The following is a 16,571-nucleotide window of genomic DNA, read 5'->3' as shown; positions in this document are numbered from 1 at the left end:
AGCTTGCAAGTTCAGCCATCTTCCCTCTGCAGTCATGTAACTGCTCTAACAAAGCAAAATTCCTAGTGATTTCTTGGCCAGGCAAAAACAAGTTGAATGGCAGATGTTAGAGATTTCATCATGAAAAACCTCCAAAAGCAAACTGTCAAATGTGACTTTGTGCCCCAAAATAATCAAATTAATACATTCACATGTGACCTATATGTAGTAGCTTATCCCATCAAATCTAGGATACCCTATCCTGTTGTTTCAATATTATATTACATTTCTGATGTTTTAATATTGAACTGCAGTTATACTTACCAACTACATCACCTTTGAAGCCTGACCTCAGTGTCCTAAAGTTTCAACTGCCAGTACTATGACTAGATAAGTGTCTAATTTGAGGCAATCCTGTATTTATTGCTGTTATACAAATAACAAAGCTCTTAATCAGCCAAAGACTCTCAGGAGCCTCAGTTTGCTCTTCTTTAAAAACCTCTTTTATGGGCAACAATCAGAAAAGACCAGAAGTTTTTTGCTTGCTGACTGATGCTCAGAAACTTGTTCTAAATGTGTATGTGCCTGCATTGCAAACACAGTGGTTGCAACAGGTACCTTTCATGAACTCTTGAGGATTGGGGTCAAGAACAGAAGGGGTATTAAGTTGGCATTAGCTTCTCAGACACAGCACTAATTGCTCCCATATCAAAGCTCATAGAAAGCATGGACAGCTTGCTGAGACACACTTGATCTGTGAGTAACCCTCTCTCTCTTTGTCAATATTCCACTTCAGAGGAGGATGGAAATTCATAGTTGAAAAAAGGAAAATAAATTAGTGTCCAATATATAGCAAAGCTTTCCCCAGTAAGCCAAAAATGCCATAATTCTGCCACTTAATTGGAACTCTACTTAGAAAGCAAAAATACATTTCTTACATAAACAGTTACCCTCCATTAATCCCCCTCTTCAAAATGAAGAGTCTCTTTGGGAGCTGTAGCCCAGGGGATTTTTTTTTGTTTATTTTTTAAACAGTCATTTATCTGTTTCTTCTCAAACACAAGCAAGACCAGCATAGTGGAGAGTTGCTGTTGAAATTTCTCTGCAGCCTCATGAACTCAAGTGCAGAAGCTAACGTACATCTTAATGCCCAGAATGGTGGGGCATTATACAATTTCATCATCTGACATCTATGCCAAGGCTAAACCTCACTTCCTCCTATGTTCTGCTGTTTGCCAAACGTGACATTATCTCACCAGTAGCAAAACACACGGTGCTTCAGCATCCTAGGTTTCCAACACCTGCCCAGGCCTTTCAGCATGCTCTTTAGCCCACATTTATAATCACTTTCCTTGAAGGAGAAAAAAATTGATACAGTTGGATCCAGTCACATTTAGGAAGGAGTAAGAGTAGATACTCACTAAATAGTTTAAATTGGGAGCTCAGTAATAGGTGTCCTGTTTAAGATAAACTGGATGTAATTGAGAAAGCAGAGGCATTTACACTATGAGTTTATTATATTCCATGTCAAGTAAGCAATTCAATCCGTCCAATTTTTCCAAAAACTCAGGCAATAAGCACTACCAGGATTTACAGTAATAATTCTACAAGAAGTGATAATAGGAACAATCTTTTTTCCACAAGCATAACTGAAATCTTAGAGCAGGGTTTCTATATTGCAATTTTTTATTATTATTTTCTTAAATCATGCCACAGCTAACCAGCTTTTTGCTCATTTTCTTTCATCTTCAAAACACAAATGGATTCTCACAATCATCCCATTTAAAAACAAATCTGATTTAAAACAACAGTTGTAAACATTAATAGGTTTAAACCATAATGATGATGACTCGCCTGCAGTTCCATCTGTAGCCAAATCTGTGTTAATTCACAGCAGAATTTCTAGCTAATTTGTGTGATGCCACAAGGAACCACGGAGCTGTGCTTGATTAGTGTGTCCAGTAAACTACCAAGATAGGGAAAAATACATTTCTAAATAAACACTGCCTTTTATTATGATTAAAATACATGCCTAAAATTAATTTATCCACCAAAAGGCTGTCATTTTCCAGTAATTTAGGATATGGGAGTCAGATATATTCCAAGGTAAGTATGCTAAAGAAGAATCCTTTATTGCTATGAGGCTGCTGTTTCGCATGGAGTGAAACAGTGACACAGTAGGCCGAGACCAGCCTTGGAACCTACCAGTGCAAGCTTTTCTTCCGTTCCACACTGCTTTGGGCTTTTTTCAATTGGCAGGTTTCAGTTGTCACTATTTCTAATCTGACCAGCGAGAAAGGTAGCAAGTCTACCTGTTTTCCTTGACTGACCATTTGTACTAAAGACTAGGGATTTTAAACATCACCACTCCCCCCACAGCAAAAAAAAAAAAAGGCAAAAAACGAGCAGCTCACGTTCTCTCTGCTGTTCTTTTCCATTCTCTTCTCTCCTAAAGTTAGCCAGAAAAGGGCAGTTATTTCTTGCCATCTTAAACATGATTATCAATTTTTATATATATTTTTTGTTGCACATAATGATTTGAAACAACATTCCAAATTCTTGATTCTCAATCATTATTTGCAGGAACCTTTAGAAAAATCTTAATCCCAAAGGCAAAGTAACCATAACAGGGCAAAGTTGTTCCACACCGACCTACTGAGACAGTTAAAATGTAACAGCCAACACTGCCTTTCTGTAGCCACATAAAAACCATAACATGAGAAACCAGTTTAAATTTAAAAAAGGAAAAACATAAGGTGTTTAACACCTAGAAGCAAGACCAATGTGCATTTTATAAGAGATAAAAGGAATTGTATAATATGCAAAATTCTCCTGTACTACTTTATACATCTCATATTACTTTCCACTAACATGGTCTATTTGGTGATTTCCAAGATGTCTCCATAATAAGAATATTTAATTCAGTAATGAATTAAAAAAGAAACAAGCCACAAAAAAGTCTAAATTGCTCCAAAGTTTTTGAATTAAAGATACACTTCAGTTCTGCAAATTGTGCTGTGCAGGTTTTCTGTCAGAATAGTTTGCAGGATCACGTGCAAATCTGAAAAAGTGGATAATGGAAAGTAAAGAAAAGGTATTACTTCAACCAGATAGACCATGCTGTAACTAACAGCAGTTTGGGGAGAGAAACAATAAATATGATCTCTCCAAAGGGCACAATCACACTACATATGCAATGCACATTTGTTCTGAAATACACCACATTTACACCAACCATTCTGATATCATCATTCATTTGAATTAAATAAAGAATTAACAGCTCTTCTCTTCCCCCTTCCACAGAGTGACCAGCTGATAGATTCTTATTATGGATGAGAGTGAAAACGATAGTTTTCAGAGACCTTTGAACAGAAAAGTCATGTAATCCACACAAAATTCAGATCATATCTAAACAGAGGCCTTTATTTGAATTAAGCATAAAACTCTTCTTAAGATTTGTCCATTATTTCCTGGAAGTTATTCATCCTTTCTACTTATGCTGGCACAAGGAAAAAAAAAACATAGCCCTACAATGCACATACCTGTAACAGGTTAGGAACAAGTATAAACAGAGAAACACTTGTAGACCAAAAATATTTTGGAATTATTAAAAAAATCCTTGTGCATCGAGGCAGAAATAATGCCTTCTCCCTCCACCTCCAGTCTTAGCTTTCTCTAAGTTTCAGCTACATAAAACAGTCTAATGCTTTTCTGTATTTCATATGTAGGTCGTCCAGAACATTTACATAGTCTACCAAAAATCATTTTCTGCAATACATGTATTGAGATATGAGAACTATAATTTTACATTCTCTGTAAGAAAGCTATTTCAAAGTGAAATATGCAGTGTTCTAAACTTTTCCTCACAATACTCTTTCTGCCCAATAAGTTTCAGTCTTATAAAAATTACACCAAACATTAGTTGAACTGTCATAAGATTAAAAAAAAAAATCAGACCTATAATTCTTCAGTAAGTACCAATTTAGAACTCAAATGTGTGCTTTCTAGGTTTATTTTCAAATTCATTTTTGTAATTTACTACAGTTCTTTCCAAACCTGTCCTCTAGTTAATAAGGCTTCTACACATATGGTCTGACTTTCTAAAGGGCCTATTAGGAAAGAAAAAAAAAAAGAAGAAAAGAAATTCCATTACTGTTTTCATGCTTTTTCATTGAACCATCACTGCATTCGCTTGCAATAACTCTAAAGGAGGATTATAAAAGTGCTTTCCCAGAATGTGTACTAAAAGGAAAGGAGCTCCAAACCTGGAGAGTATCTGAAAGGGGCCTCTTGTGAAGTGAATTCTCCCATGCAGCCCTTTGAAACCCTTTGCCTGGTCGAGCTGCTGGGCCTCCACATACAATTAGCTATTACTGCAGCTTATCCTAAATACTTTCACCAGCCCATCACAGCAGTGATTAGGAAAAACCTTATTGCATGTCTTCATGTTGGTAATGGATCCATTAGCAGGATCCTACTTCAGTTCAGAACAAGTTGAAACAATTTTCACTTTCTTAACACATCTTCACTGCATGCAGGCTTTTGAAGAGCCACATGTTAGTTATTTCTCCGCTCTCCCCAGATATCCAGGCTTTAGTGATCACAGTTTTATTTTGCAGCCCTGCTTTGACAAATATGAAATGTTTTCAGCTTGTTAATGGCATGCATGTAAAGCAAGACTGTTTAAAAATCATTAATTTTATACACTAGAAGAGGTAAAGATAAAGCAAACTACCATCTGTACCGTTTACTGTTAGAAAACATTTATTATCTTCTTATCGAAGAAATTTCAAAATGACTAGCCAAAAAGAACATTTTGAATAGGCATACAGGGGAGATGGAATTGGCTACAATGTGGGGTAGAAGCTTTTTTGTTCCTAAGACAGTGATGTAGCAAGTCTCTTATTTCTCTACTTATCCCAAATATATCATCGCCTTTGATGGTATTTATTTTTATGAGCATGTCTCAGCCACCCCATTACTGGTATTTTACTTGAACATAATAGTTGTGTATCACCATCTACCCATACCATAGAGAATCCCAAATCTTCTTATTCACTTATTCATGCAAGGGAATAAAGTGGAGAAAGACAAGCAACATTTTCATATATCCAAGGAGTCCTAAAGACCATGAATTAAACCAGAAATCCAGAAAAGAACAAGGTCCCTGCACCTTTTTAGTTTTTGAACTAAAATTTTAAGGAATGCCACAATATACCTTAAGCCACATTACTTCAGGGAATAAAAAAAATAAAACCCCACAGTTTGACAATTGCATTGCATCTGAAAAGCAGAACTGGAAAATCCACAGAAGCTGAAGAAATGCCAAGGGAAACAGTGGAATTTGCTAGAAGCTTTGAGTTGCAAACACAAGGGGAAATCCTCTTCTGGAAAATATATTCAAACTATATACAGATCACATGAATGCCAAAAGAAATCTGACACCTTCCTCTCCCTTTTCACCTTTTGTCCTTTACCCTCTTTTTCTGTCTCACTACTTCACCTTTCCTTCTCTTTTGATTTTTTTCCCCTTTATTAGTTGTGCTCTGTCATTGCTGTAACTTTTTCTTACTGAGAGAAGCAATCACCAAATATTTGTTCTGCAGACCATCCCAAAGAAGAAGGGCTCTGTTTTCCCCATGGGTCAGGGAAAGCCCTGGAGGTTCACCCATATCAGCAGTTGCCCCACAAAGTTCTTCCTTTATATTCAGATCTCTGATGTTTTTATTTGCCCAGTGCATGAGGCTCCATTTGGTTTTTTTTCCCCTGGGTTTAGGTTATCCATCACTATCCATCTCACCCCTGCAATGGCAGGGAGCATTCACAGAACGATGCTACAGCCCAGACACAGCAGAGAGCAGTGCTACTGCTGCCCACCACCACTCCGCTTTTGCACCCCAGTCCCAAGTGCCAGATGCAGCTGGTTGGAAAGCTCCAGGAACCAGAGGGAATCTGTAGTACAAGCCCCAACAATCCTGATTCAAGCTATGAACATGGATATAAATAAATGATGAACGAACCACTTATTTAGCTTAATCTTAAGATCTAATCTTACTGTCCAACAGAACTAAAATAAACAGCAGGCTAGGTTCCTTCCTCAACAAGATGGCAGCATATCTCCAAGCACCATGCTAAACTCATACCTATAAATTAGTAATTAGGGTCTGATCCTGCACCAAAGAGGTCAGTGATAGCCTTCAAATTAACATCACTAAATGCAAAAATCCTTGAATCACAACCAGGCATTCTAAAACTGCAACCCAACACAATTGCACATGTGTTTTCCATTCATGTCTAATGGTTACCTTGTCACTGTGAAAACTAATTTGCAGGTTCTGACCACGCTGGGGGAAGGAGGAGCAGCACAGCTTTCTACTGCTGCATTTGCAGGACAAGCAGTTATCCAAGTATTTTGTGAGCTATATTGCATTTGTAGGCACACAATTCATTAAATCCTATTGTGGTATCATTTCCCCTTTGAATGGTAAGTTCTACACAAAATTTCAGTTAGATAAGTTTAAACTAAGTAACTAGTATAGAATTTAGCATATGGCTCCTTATGAAATCAGAGTACAAGTGGAATGCGCTCCGATATTAGTAACTAACAGGCTGCTCCTGGTAGATAGTAAGGCCTTTCCCAATCACAGCATACCACCAGAAAGGCACCTGAAAACAAATCAATCCTTCCTTTGCCCAAACATATTAAGTAAAAAACAAAATAAAACTTCAGGCTTGCCTTAGCAATTAGAGTTAGAGACCTGAAAAATATCTGAGGCTTTTATCACATACAAAACTGGTGGGAGACTCACAGGTTGTAGCAGTCAAACCTGGATTAACTAGACATTATTTCTTGGTTTTTTGATGAGAAGAACCAGGATACAACTGTATCTGCTGATAAGAAAGAACCCATCCAAGTGGTTGATGAAGCCTTTCCTTCTGCTTTCCTAACAGCCTGAGTACTACACACACAGGATTTCTAATATGGTAGAAAAGGAGAACAAGGACCACAGCGGCATCCATTTCCTCAGCCCCTGAATTCTGAAAATATTTTTTGTTTGTTTCTGAGAGAGAAAGATTGTTACAGAAGGGAAATTTGTACACTGTCAGGGAGAAGATTTAAGAGGAAATTGACCTCTTCAAATGCTTCCCAACTGATGTAGGTTTGTAAACTAGAGCAGAAGTTACTTTCCAGAGTAACCAGACGTGGCCAGCTTCTCACATCATTACCCATACATAGTTTTTCTAATCAAATATATTAGAGATTACAGAGAAGCTTACAGAGTTTTCACAGCAAATGAGTTTTAAATTGCAAAAGGGCCCTGAGAGTACCCACAGGCAATCCCTTCATACCATATTTTGGGCACAAAACCCACAAACTTTTCTACGTACATAGCTCAAGGACTCACCCTTCCCAAAGCAAAAAGGATTAATTCCACATACCAAAGACCAGAAAGCCATAGGCTATGCCCCACTGCAGACCTCACTCATCCTTTGCCTCTTTAGCTCTCCTCCAGGCTGATAGGGAGAAGAGCCTATCCCAGCCCTACTCTCCACTTCTTCCAACTTTAGCACACAAATACCTGATGAGCAGCAGAGAATTTTGTGCCTCTCCTTCACGCTGACATCCTGCTTCCTCCATTTTGCCTCTGGTGGCTCCTGTGGCAGCCCCATGCCTCTGCCTCATGCCCCCATTTGAGTGGGGCAGTCAGAGTTGCAGCAGCTGCTTCTAGCCAGCTACTCAGTCTAAGCAATTAGGCCCTTCATCAGCTCTTTGCAGAGGATTGCTGCTCTGACACACCTGTATCCCATCCCATCACCAAACACCAAATAACCGAGGTTAGGCATGGCAAATGACTTCCATCAGAGTCAGCTGTAGTCTTTAAAATGTTCAGCCTTTCTGAAGCAGCCACCTTCTCCAAAAGCCCAGCAAAAGGCAAACAGTTCAGGGCACAACAAAATTGCCCTCTGCCCTATCTGCTCCTCATGAGGAATGCAGAAGTGCTTCACATGTGTGCTTGTGCAAGTCAGCACGGAAGGTAGATGTGCGGCATGATTATCCTTCCTTGCTTATATGAGGATTACCCCAACCTGAAAATTAATTTAATCATTTTATATTCAGTTGCACTTTCATCCAAGGATCTTAAAGCAGTTCTCAAACAGCAATTAATTAACCTCCACATCCCCCCTGCGAGGTGTGCGCATGTAAGTAGAAGAGCAGTTTTACATGTGAATTACAAGCAGCACCAGGGAGCAGCTGTGAGGCAGCACAGTCTCCTCCTCCCCATGCCTGTGTAGAGCCCTGCAGCGTGTCTGCATATAGCCCAATTTATAGATGATGGAAACAAACACTGGGAGATTACACATCATAAAACACATATGTGGCAAAGCCAAAAAGCAGGTCATAGTGTATTGGGGATGCAACACTAATTAAAAATAAGCCAGCTCCATGCTTTAACTTTCTCTGTGCTTCTGCTGAGGAGTGTGAAAATGAGAGTTTGTATTTCTGCAAGCACAAGACCTTGTTCTTAGTTTCTGCACCTCTAAGGAAGACTTCCATTACTTGTTCTCTTTTTTTGAAAAACTGAATTCCTGCCATAAGCATGTATCTATGTGCCAAATTCTGGTAGGCAAACCATGCACCTTTCTGGGGTAGATTAACACAGCATCTTTTCAGAAAGGATGAGTACTGTGCAAAGTAGTACCAAAGACTTTAGGACAAGCATAATGCAGCCAAGTGAAACTACAGGGGCAGGGTATGTTAAGATGAGGATTTAGAAGATGACGGAGCTGATCTAACAACTCACTGCTACCAAAAGGGTTAGTCCTGCTCCTCTCTGCTCAGCAACATGGTCCAGTCCCCCTCCTGCGCTCAGCCCTGGCACTTGTCTCAGCCCAGAGAGCCAGTTCAGCTGTCTAAACCTGAGGACAACCATTCTCCCATCTTGCTGTGTCAGTTTTAGCAGCAGTACCCTGCTCAGGACCTGGGCCATTCAATGGAACAGCCTCAAACATTTCTCTGGATATTTCCTACTCAGGAGAGGACTTAATTTGAAGTTGTCACTCCTAATTATAACACCTACAGTTATAACTAGAAGGAATAGGACTATGCTACAGTCCATGGCTTTTCAGCTAAAAATGAAAAACAGGTTTTCAACTGCTTTCTTTCCAGCTCCCATTCTCTTTCTCTGGCCTCCTGAGATATATTTGTTAGGTAATGCAAGATAATCGCCAGTTTTCGAGATAATTGTCATCTACGTACTCCAGATAATTTCTAAGTATCTTTTCAACCTTTGCCACTTCTCTGCATGCATACAGGTGTTTAGTAGCTTGCATATAATGTCTCTTTTTGGTTTGCCATCACATGCGGCATGATGCAGGTGTGGGAAGGGATTTCAAACCAGTCTTCCTGTGGCTGTGGTGCACCTCAATTTTTATTTTGTATGTGTCTCTCTCAGCAGGCTGTCAACACAAGACAAAATTGAGTGGCAGGCAGTGGGGCAAATGCATCCCGTACACTATGCTGCAGTGCTATAGCAACTTCATTTCACTTTGGTTGTTCTTGTGCACCGCTGTAGATGGGGGATGCAGAGTCCAACCAGCCCCAATGCTCAGACTGCGTAGTTCTGTATTTTCTTCAGATTTTCCCTTTCAGAAGGTAGTTTACTTGGACAAAGAGGTGTCTTTGTCTCACCCTTGATTATGAAATTCAAATAACAGCCCTTTGCCTTAGGTGCTGCTTCTGCTTTTCCTCTCTACTTCTTTCATTTCTCCTCCCTGCTGCTACACTGGAGTGAATAATGCATTTTTTCGCGAATTTCCGTGGATTAGGCTTCCAATTAATTCAAGCCAGTTTTACAGACTCTGCCAATTCAGGTTGCTAAAATTCACTTGGAATTATTGGGGTAGGGTGAGGGGGTTTCCCATAATTTTTTTCCAGATTAACTACAAGAATTCAGTGGAAACAAATCAGTCATTTTTACACGTGAGTATATACCATCAGTATGTGCAGGATTTGTTTCAGCCCAAACTGAAAGCACAAATTACACTCTCTTCCTCTCTAAAAGGCCCAAACATGGTTTCACACCAACTGACAGTGGTAGTAATTAATGTGAAGGATCCCTGGGGTCTTTTAACCTCCTTTCTTAGCTTTTGATGGCTGAGACAGCCACAACCTGTATGCCATTTAACTATCTATAAAACTGAGGGGGGAAAAGCATTTAAACACGACATTGGGTTTTCTTTAAACTCTCTAATGAGCTCCAGATAAAGCAGAGAGGCTTTTACTGAGGATTTTAAGAAACACTTTTTTCCCCTCAATTGTTCTCCCTAGGACAGAGCATTTCTGTCTTCTCATAGACAGACGAAATCCAGGAACAGCTCCCACAAAAACCAGGAGCACTGATTGAGTCAAACAGGATTGCATGGCAAAGATGTGCTGTAGGACTGTTTTACCCCTTTCATTGGCTTGGTGCAGTTTGCCATGTCTGTATTCACATGTAAAATTGTGACAAGAGTTTTTCCTTTGCTTTTTTGTTTGTTTGCTGCAGATTTACCAGCAACTCCAGGTTAGTTCAGAATTATTAGCTCATTCAAATAATGCAGCTTTATGACACTTTACTTAAATCAACTAATCCCTAAGAGAGGTAGCAATAACTATTGGTTGGACCTCGGGTTGGGAGCTAAATTTTGCCACCAAACTGTGATATTGGACAAATCAGTCAACCTCAAACCCAGATCTCTGTGTACTACCTCAGAAAGGAAGCATCCCCCCGGCAAAGCTCTTTAATAACCTCTAACGATGGAGCTTGTTGGAAGTGTAGAAGGATATTAAAGAACCAGGGAGAATTTGCTTTTAGTTTGATTTCCAGTTCAGGGGTTTCAAGTTACCAGTATAGGAGTGGCTCCTTGTTAAACATTCCAATACATTGTATGGTATGTTACAAAACAACTTCTCCAAAATACATACATTAAAGAGATACTGCAGACACAAATGATGCACTCATATGCTTGAATTAAGCCTGTCTATATCAGAGCTCTGCCAGACAGACTCCTGAGAAGGCAGCCAGCAGCTGAACCCTGCTCTGCCCTGTGCCCACCTCCAGAGCCACGTAGCAGGATGAGATGGGTTTCTGCTTAGAACTGATGCTTTAGCTTAAACTGCCAAAGAAAGTGGGTTGCACTTGGACACCAGGCTGAACTGCAGACAACAGGCATATGTCTCTCCTGCTTCATTGCAGGGGCAAGGAGTGCCTACAAAGGGCAGGAAGGGACAGCACAAAGCAAATAGCCAAGGATGGTGGTGCTTCACATTGCCACAGCTGAATCCACCCAAACTTGTTTAGCAGAGCCCTGGGTTTCATTTGTCCCCTTGAGTGTCTGCTCATGCATGACCACAACGCCTCATCATATCAGATTCTCATTGCCAGTAAGTGGGTGAACTGGTTCAGATGATGGAGTAAGAGCTATACCAGAACAGTTTGTACTTCCACTTCTCTTCTCTCCATGTTTTGTCAAGTGTCTGAAATTTGTGGTTCAGGCTGGAACCAGAAGCAGAGCACAAGAATCTTTTTAAAATATAGCAGTCTCTGGCTGATAATGAGAACAGTGAAGCAGCTATGCTCTGATTTAAATATTAATAATAAATATATAATAAAATAATAAATAAATAAATAATAAAAATATTCCTTTTATTTACCTAATGCTCTGATTTACCAAAACTGCTTTACAGAAAATTTTGACACAGCCTTACCCTGGAGAAGATCATAATTTAAGATCTGACATCTGAAGCTAATTAAACATATAAGAAACAGCAAGTGAATAAATCAATTTTCCCACTTTGTTGTTTAGAAAAAAAAATCAGGGAAAAAATTGATCTGAAACGGAAGTGTTTCTGGCTGTTTGGCAGAATTAAAAAAAAAAACCTAACAACAAAAAAGTCAGCTACATCTTTCAACCCAAAGTGAAATATTTTGAAACAGTCTGAAAAACTTTCATCTATAAAATAAAATGTTTTAATGTGCTAAAATGTTGTCCTACTTCTAAATTTTGGCTGAAATAATCCCCCAAATTTACCCAAATTTTTTAATATTTCAGTCTCTTCATTTCCCAGTGAAGTCACTTTACCTGGCAAACTTTTATCCAGTTCTGTATCAGAGTACTCCTTTTAATGGGAGTGAAATTACTCCTATGCACTGACACTGTTAAACCATCTATCATTTATTTACTGTGATCTACACTTTCCAAAGTGACTAGTGTTTTGACTGTTCAATTTGAGATATCTTACAGAGAACTAGCTTTCCGAAATTCAGGAGACTTTCCTTACGAGAAATCGGAGCCAGCTGACCTGTGCCTACGTGGGTGTTTTGGTTTGCAGCAGCAGAGCGGCTCTGAAGCGAGCCCCCACCTGAACCCAGTCACTACATGCTGGTCGGATTGACAAAGCAATTCTGTTTGATTGCTTTCAGAGAGGACTGAACTGGAATTTCATCTTCAGGTGTTAACCAACTTTCAGGGACATAAGGGCTTGAACGAATAGCAGCTCCTTTGGACAGCTTCATACCATGTTTGTGATGTGGAAATTTAGTCCAGGAGACCAGACTGAATTTATTCTGAAGAAAAATCTCCAAAGAACATGTAGTGTGGATGCAGAAGCCTCAGCACCAACTTCTTTAGTCAACTAATCCGCCCCTATTTTGCTGATTTATTTGCTAATGTAGCCATAGCATAGGATGTTTCATGGTGAACGTCAGAAAATGCTATCAAATCACAAACAGTTCCTGAAATTAAAAGCAATAAAAGAGAGCAATTTGCAAGATGAATTGAAAGAAAACAGGAAGGACACAGCAGTAACCTCATGAAATTATTGAACTTACATTTCTTCAAAATGGTTTCTTGGTCAGGGCAGGAATTAATATCTCCTGTGTTAGTACAAAGACAGAGACATCCCAGTCAGTTTTAGGTGATATTAGATAATCTTTTCATAGAAAAACACCTTGCAGCAAACTAATTTCAACAAGAGTTTTACCAGTAGAGAGGCTGCAAAACCAAATTCTGTATCTGAGACACAGAAAATGCCAGCACTCTAATGGTAAAGTATTATTTTTCTATAAATGTTCTTTTAAAAGTTAACATAATAAATATGAATTCAGCTTAGTATTTTTAATCTGACTTCACATAGTAGTGTCTTGGCCTGGAAAAAACTATGATGTCATATGTAAACTATTCATTACAAATCCACTAATTGAAAACTTACCAAAATCCTTTGGAGCCGTATTCTAATAATGTCAACATTTCTGTAAGCAAAGAAAAGTAAAGATGAAAAGAAGTTGTCATTCAGCTCCAAGCCAAAACATTACTATCACAGCCAAGTCTACCACAAAAGGAAGACCATGTTTTTAAAACACTAGAGAAGTTTGCAGAAGTCTGCAAAATTATCAGCCAAAATCCTGACACAAATCTGAGATCAAATGGATGAGACGTTGTAGACATCTTAGCTACATCCAAAATTTTCAGTCTAGATATAATGAGACACACCATGGTGGGTCTTGCTGTAACACAATCCTGATGTTCACAGGCAGCACACTGGGAACCCCGTGGACATCAGTGGGGAACAGAGGGAGTGCAGCAGTCAGGCTGTATCTTTGACAGTTCAGCCATCCAAGGAGTTTGATTACGGCTCATCATGCAAATCCTGAAAACCTTATGCTACTAAATTAATTCCTAAACCTTAGTTTCTGCAACCTGTAAAAACTGATCAGAAGAGAAAAAGTTGCCACTTGAAGATTCTTTTCTCTGTAGTTTTTCCAGTAAGTTGGACTGTGGAACAAAGGGATGGAAGCCATGTAAAAGCTGAAAATCCACAGCAGTTATTTTATTTCTATAGCTCTTGTCTCTCGTCTTTGATAAGTGTAGCAGCCAAAAATTTCAGCTGAACATCTATTATACCAGAGATTTGCTGGTTTGCTTTCCAGGAGTTTCCCTCGCACAGAGAATGTGTATGCATGGGTACATGCACGGATGCATCAGTGTAAAATAAGGTAATTCTAGCTCTTGTTGGAGACTTAGTAAGCAAAAGGTATCTTCTTCAGTGTCAACCCCACTGTTATCATTATGTGCTTTTCTTCTACACATATGACTGGATTTGAACCAATACTTACTTTCTCATTTTTCTTTTTACCATACTATAAGAAAGAAATAGAGAGAGAATATTTAAAATTAAGTTAGAATTTAACAGGTTTTCTCATTAAAACTTGATTTTTTTTTCTTTGAAAACTTACAAGGGCTGCCCCATAGTTAGATAAAAAGCTGCCTAAATTATAAATGTATCTCTTCAGGCAGGATAAGGTAAGCACGTAATCCTTCAGGGTGATCCAACTCCTTGCAAAGAGAACAGCACAAGGCCTAGATAACACTTAAGTACTATTTTAAGAAATTCGGTAGTGAACAAGCTTGGACAAATCTCATACACTGGGGTGAGCTCCCCCAGAGCCTTACTGTTTCAGAAGATAAATCCTCAAGCATTAAAAAAGACATTTGGTGGCATTTAAGAAGACAACACCCAGAAGCATTGAAGGAAGCAAAAATCTCCCTACCTCAAGATTTGATCCAACTCTGAGTCTTAAGTCCAGCTTTGTCAAACAGATGCTGTTAATTCACCCATTAGCAAGATAGTGGCCTTCCATAAAGTTCTATGTATATCAAAGTTAAATGTAACCTTCCATTCCCCGGGGAGCAGATAGATAGGTCTGCACTGTGAGGTGGCCCACTAATTTTCTGTAATCATTAAAACTGTAGCTCAATACCAGGCAATCATACCATTTGTATATTGATTTTTGTAGTTACTTTGTGCCATTTCAAATAGAAACCAGGCTTTTCTCCTGCCATGCCTAATAAAACATTAAAATGCAACTGTTTAAGCCCAACAACCAAATAGATCTACGGAAGTATTTGGGGGGGGTGGAGGGGGAGAAGAGGGAAGTAGAAAAGATACCTCCAGAAGGATTATGAATAAAGTAAATGTAATGAGTTTTGCAGTCGTGTATTTCAGGGCCAGAAGACTTTATGGTTTCCTGTGGAGTGTCATGTCACCTTCCAGAGTCCCGTAATTCTCCAAGTGCATACTGGAAGCTATATTCTAGTTTGGGACAGCCGGAATGAGTATTTCAGCTAAGGCTTTAATACTAGGTACCAGAAACTTGGGTCCTTTCCTTAGTGTTTATGAAAACATGAGCAAGTGCTCTTGAGAGTATTCCAAGTTCAAGTTTATTTACTTTACTGATTAGAATTAGATGTGCAGAGAATGGTTCTTGCACGATAGGGGTGGGGGCATGGTGTTATAAAACAGAACAGCTTTTTAGCATTTACAGATCAAATATGAGGGCTGAATCCATAACAAGCCTCTCTAAATTCCTAAAAACAGCATTTGGTGAGCCTGTAGCATTCCAAATCTCCAGCTCATGCTCTCACCTAAGTAATTGATCGACACTAAACTATGAAGTCTCCAGTTATTCTAAATATGCTTTGTTCTTGACAAGGTGCAATATATTGTTCAAGGATTACAAGCTTTTCATATTAAGCAACTCCAAACTTCTGAGATTTCAATGCTTATCATTCTAATTGTGCGCAGAGGCAGACTGGATCTGGAGGCTGGGTAACGTTGTTTTGAGAAACCTGTGTATTCAGTCGTAACTGTGGTGGGTGTTCGTTCCTGGAGACAATTTAACACACAGCATTTGGGCAGACTGCTTAAATAATGAACGACAGAGGAGAAAATGGGCTTTTAAAGAAGCTGCTAGCAGATACAAGGAAACTCTAGTTAGAACTACATTTCATGACCTAGTTCGCAATTGAAGAGATGCAGATGTTGATGAAACCTTCATAAATGTGAAAAAATTATCTAAATACTGGACTCAGATGTATTGTCTGAATGATTGGGATCCCGATTTTAATGCAGCTTTCCAAGCTTTTAGGAAAACAATTGTGTCAATCTCCTTCATGTGTGAAAGGAAACATCGATTCATTTTCCTCAGTGTGATAGATAATCAGTAAGATGAGAAGATCATATATATTACTAATGATAGGTTGCAAATGATAAAGTGTACCTATATGCTAGACAATTATACAAAGTATAGCATTAACATTTGTTAAAAGTAAAGGTGATGGTATTAATCAGGAGACAAGGACATGGAAGTTCTGACAGAAAGAACTGGATCGCTGCAAATGCAATGTTCAGTGTGAGAGATGAAGGTGAAGCATCTGCAGAAAATCTTTATCTTTCTGAAGAGGGAGGATTCTGATGAAAAATTAATATCTCACTGATGTGGATCCTAAGAGATACTAATTCTGGCCTTATTTTAAAACCAGAAGGTTAATACTTAAAAATTAGAGAATTTTCCAAACATATGGACCTGCAAAAGTAAAGCCAAATAAACTTTTCACTTATTTATACATTTCACTTATTTGTAATTGTATTTTTGTACATTTCACTAACCTTTACAAACCTGAGGGAAAGGTGCCATTTTATCGTAATGATATGACTGACTTCCTTACTAATTTGGAAATACATGTATTTCACACAACACATCAGTCAGTCA

The 16,571-nt window shown here is 38.8% G+C and overlaps 1 long non-coding RNA gene across 1 annotated transcript in view; it reads right to left on the bottom strand.

The window, feature by feature from the left end:
* The window catches only part of LOC127020658 (uncharacterized), a 102,445-nt gene extending 94,823 nt beyond the window's left edge, over positions 1–7,622 (bottom strand). The window contains exon 1 of the long non-coding RNA XR_007767097.1: positions 7,560–7,622. This is a non-coding gene — a long non-coding RNA (uncharacterized LOC127020658). The remainder of the gene's footprint in view (positions 1–7,559) is intronic.
* Between the last annotated feature and the right edge of the window lie 8,949 nt (positions 7,623–16,571).

The sequence above is a fragment of the Gymnogyps californianus genome, chromosome 11 (assembly GCF_018139145.2).
Source record: "Gymnogyps californianus isolate 813 chromosome 11, ASM1813914v2, whole genome shotgun sequence".
NCBI lineage: Eukaryota > Metazoa > Chordata > Aves > Accipitriformes > Cathartidae > Gymnogyps > Gymnogyps californianus.
Note: the sequence above shows the minus strand (reverse complement) of the source record. Positions and strands in the feature narration are given on the sequence as shown.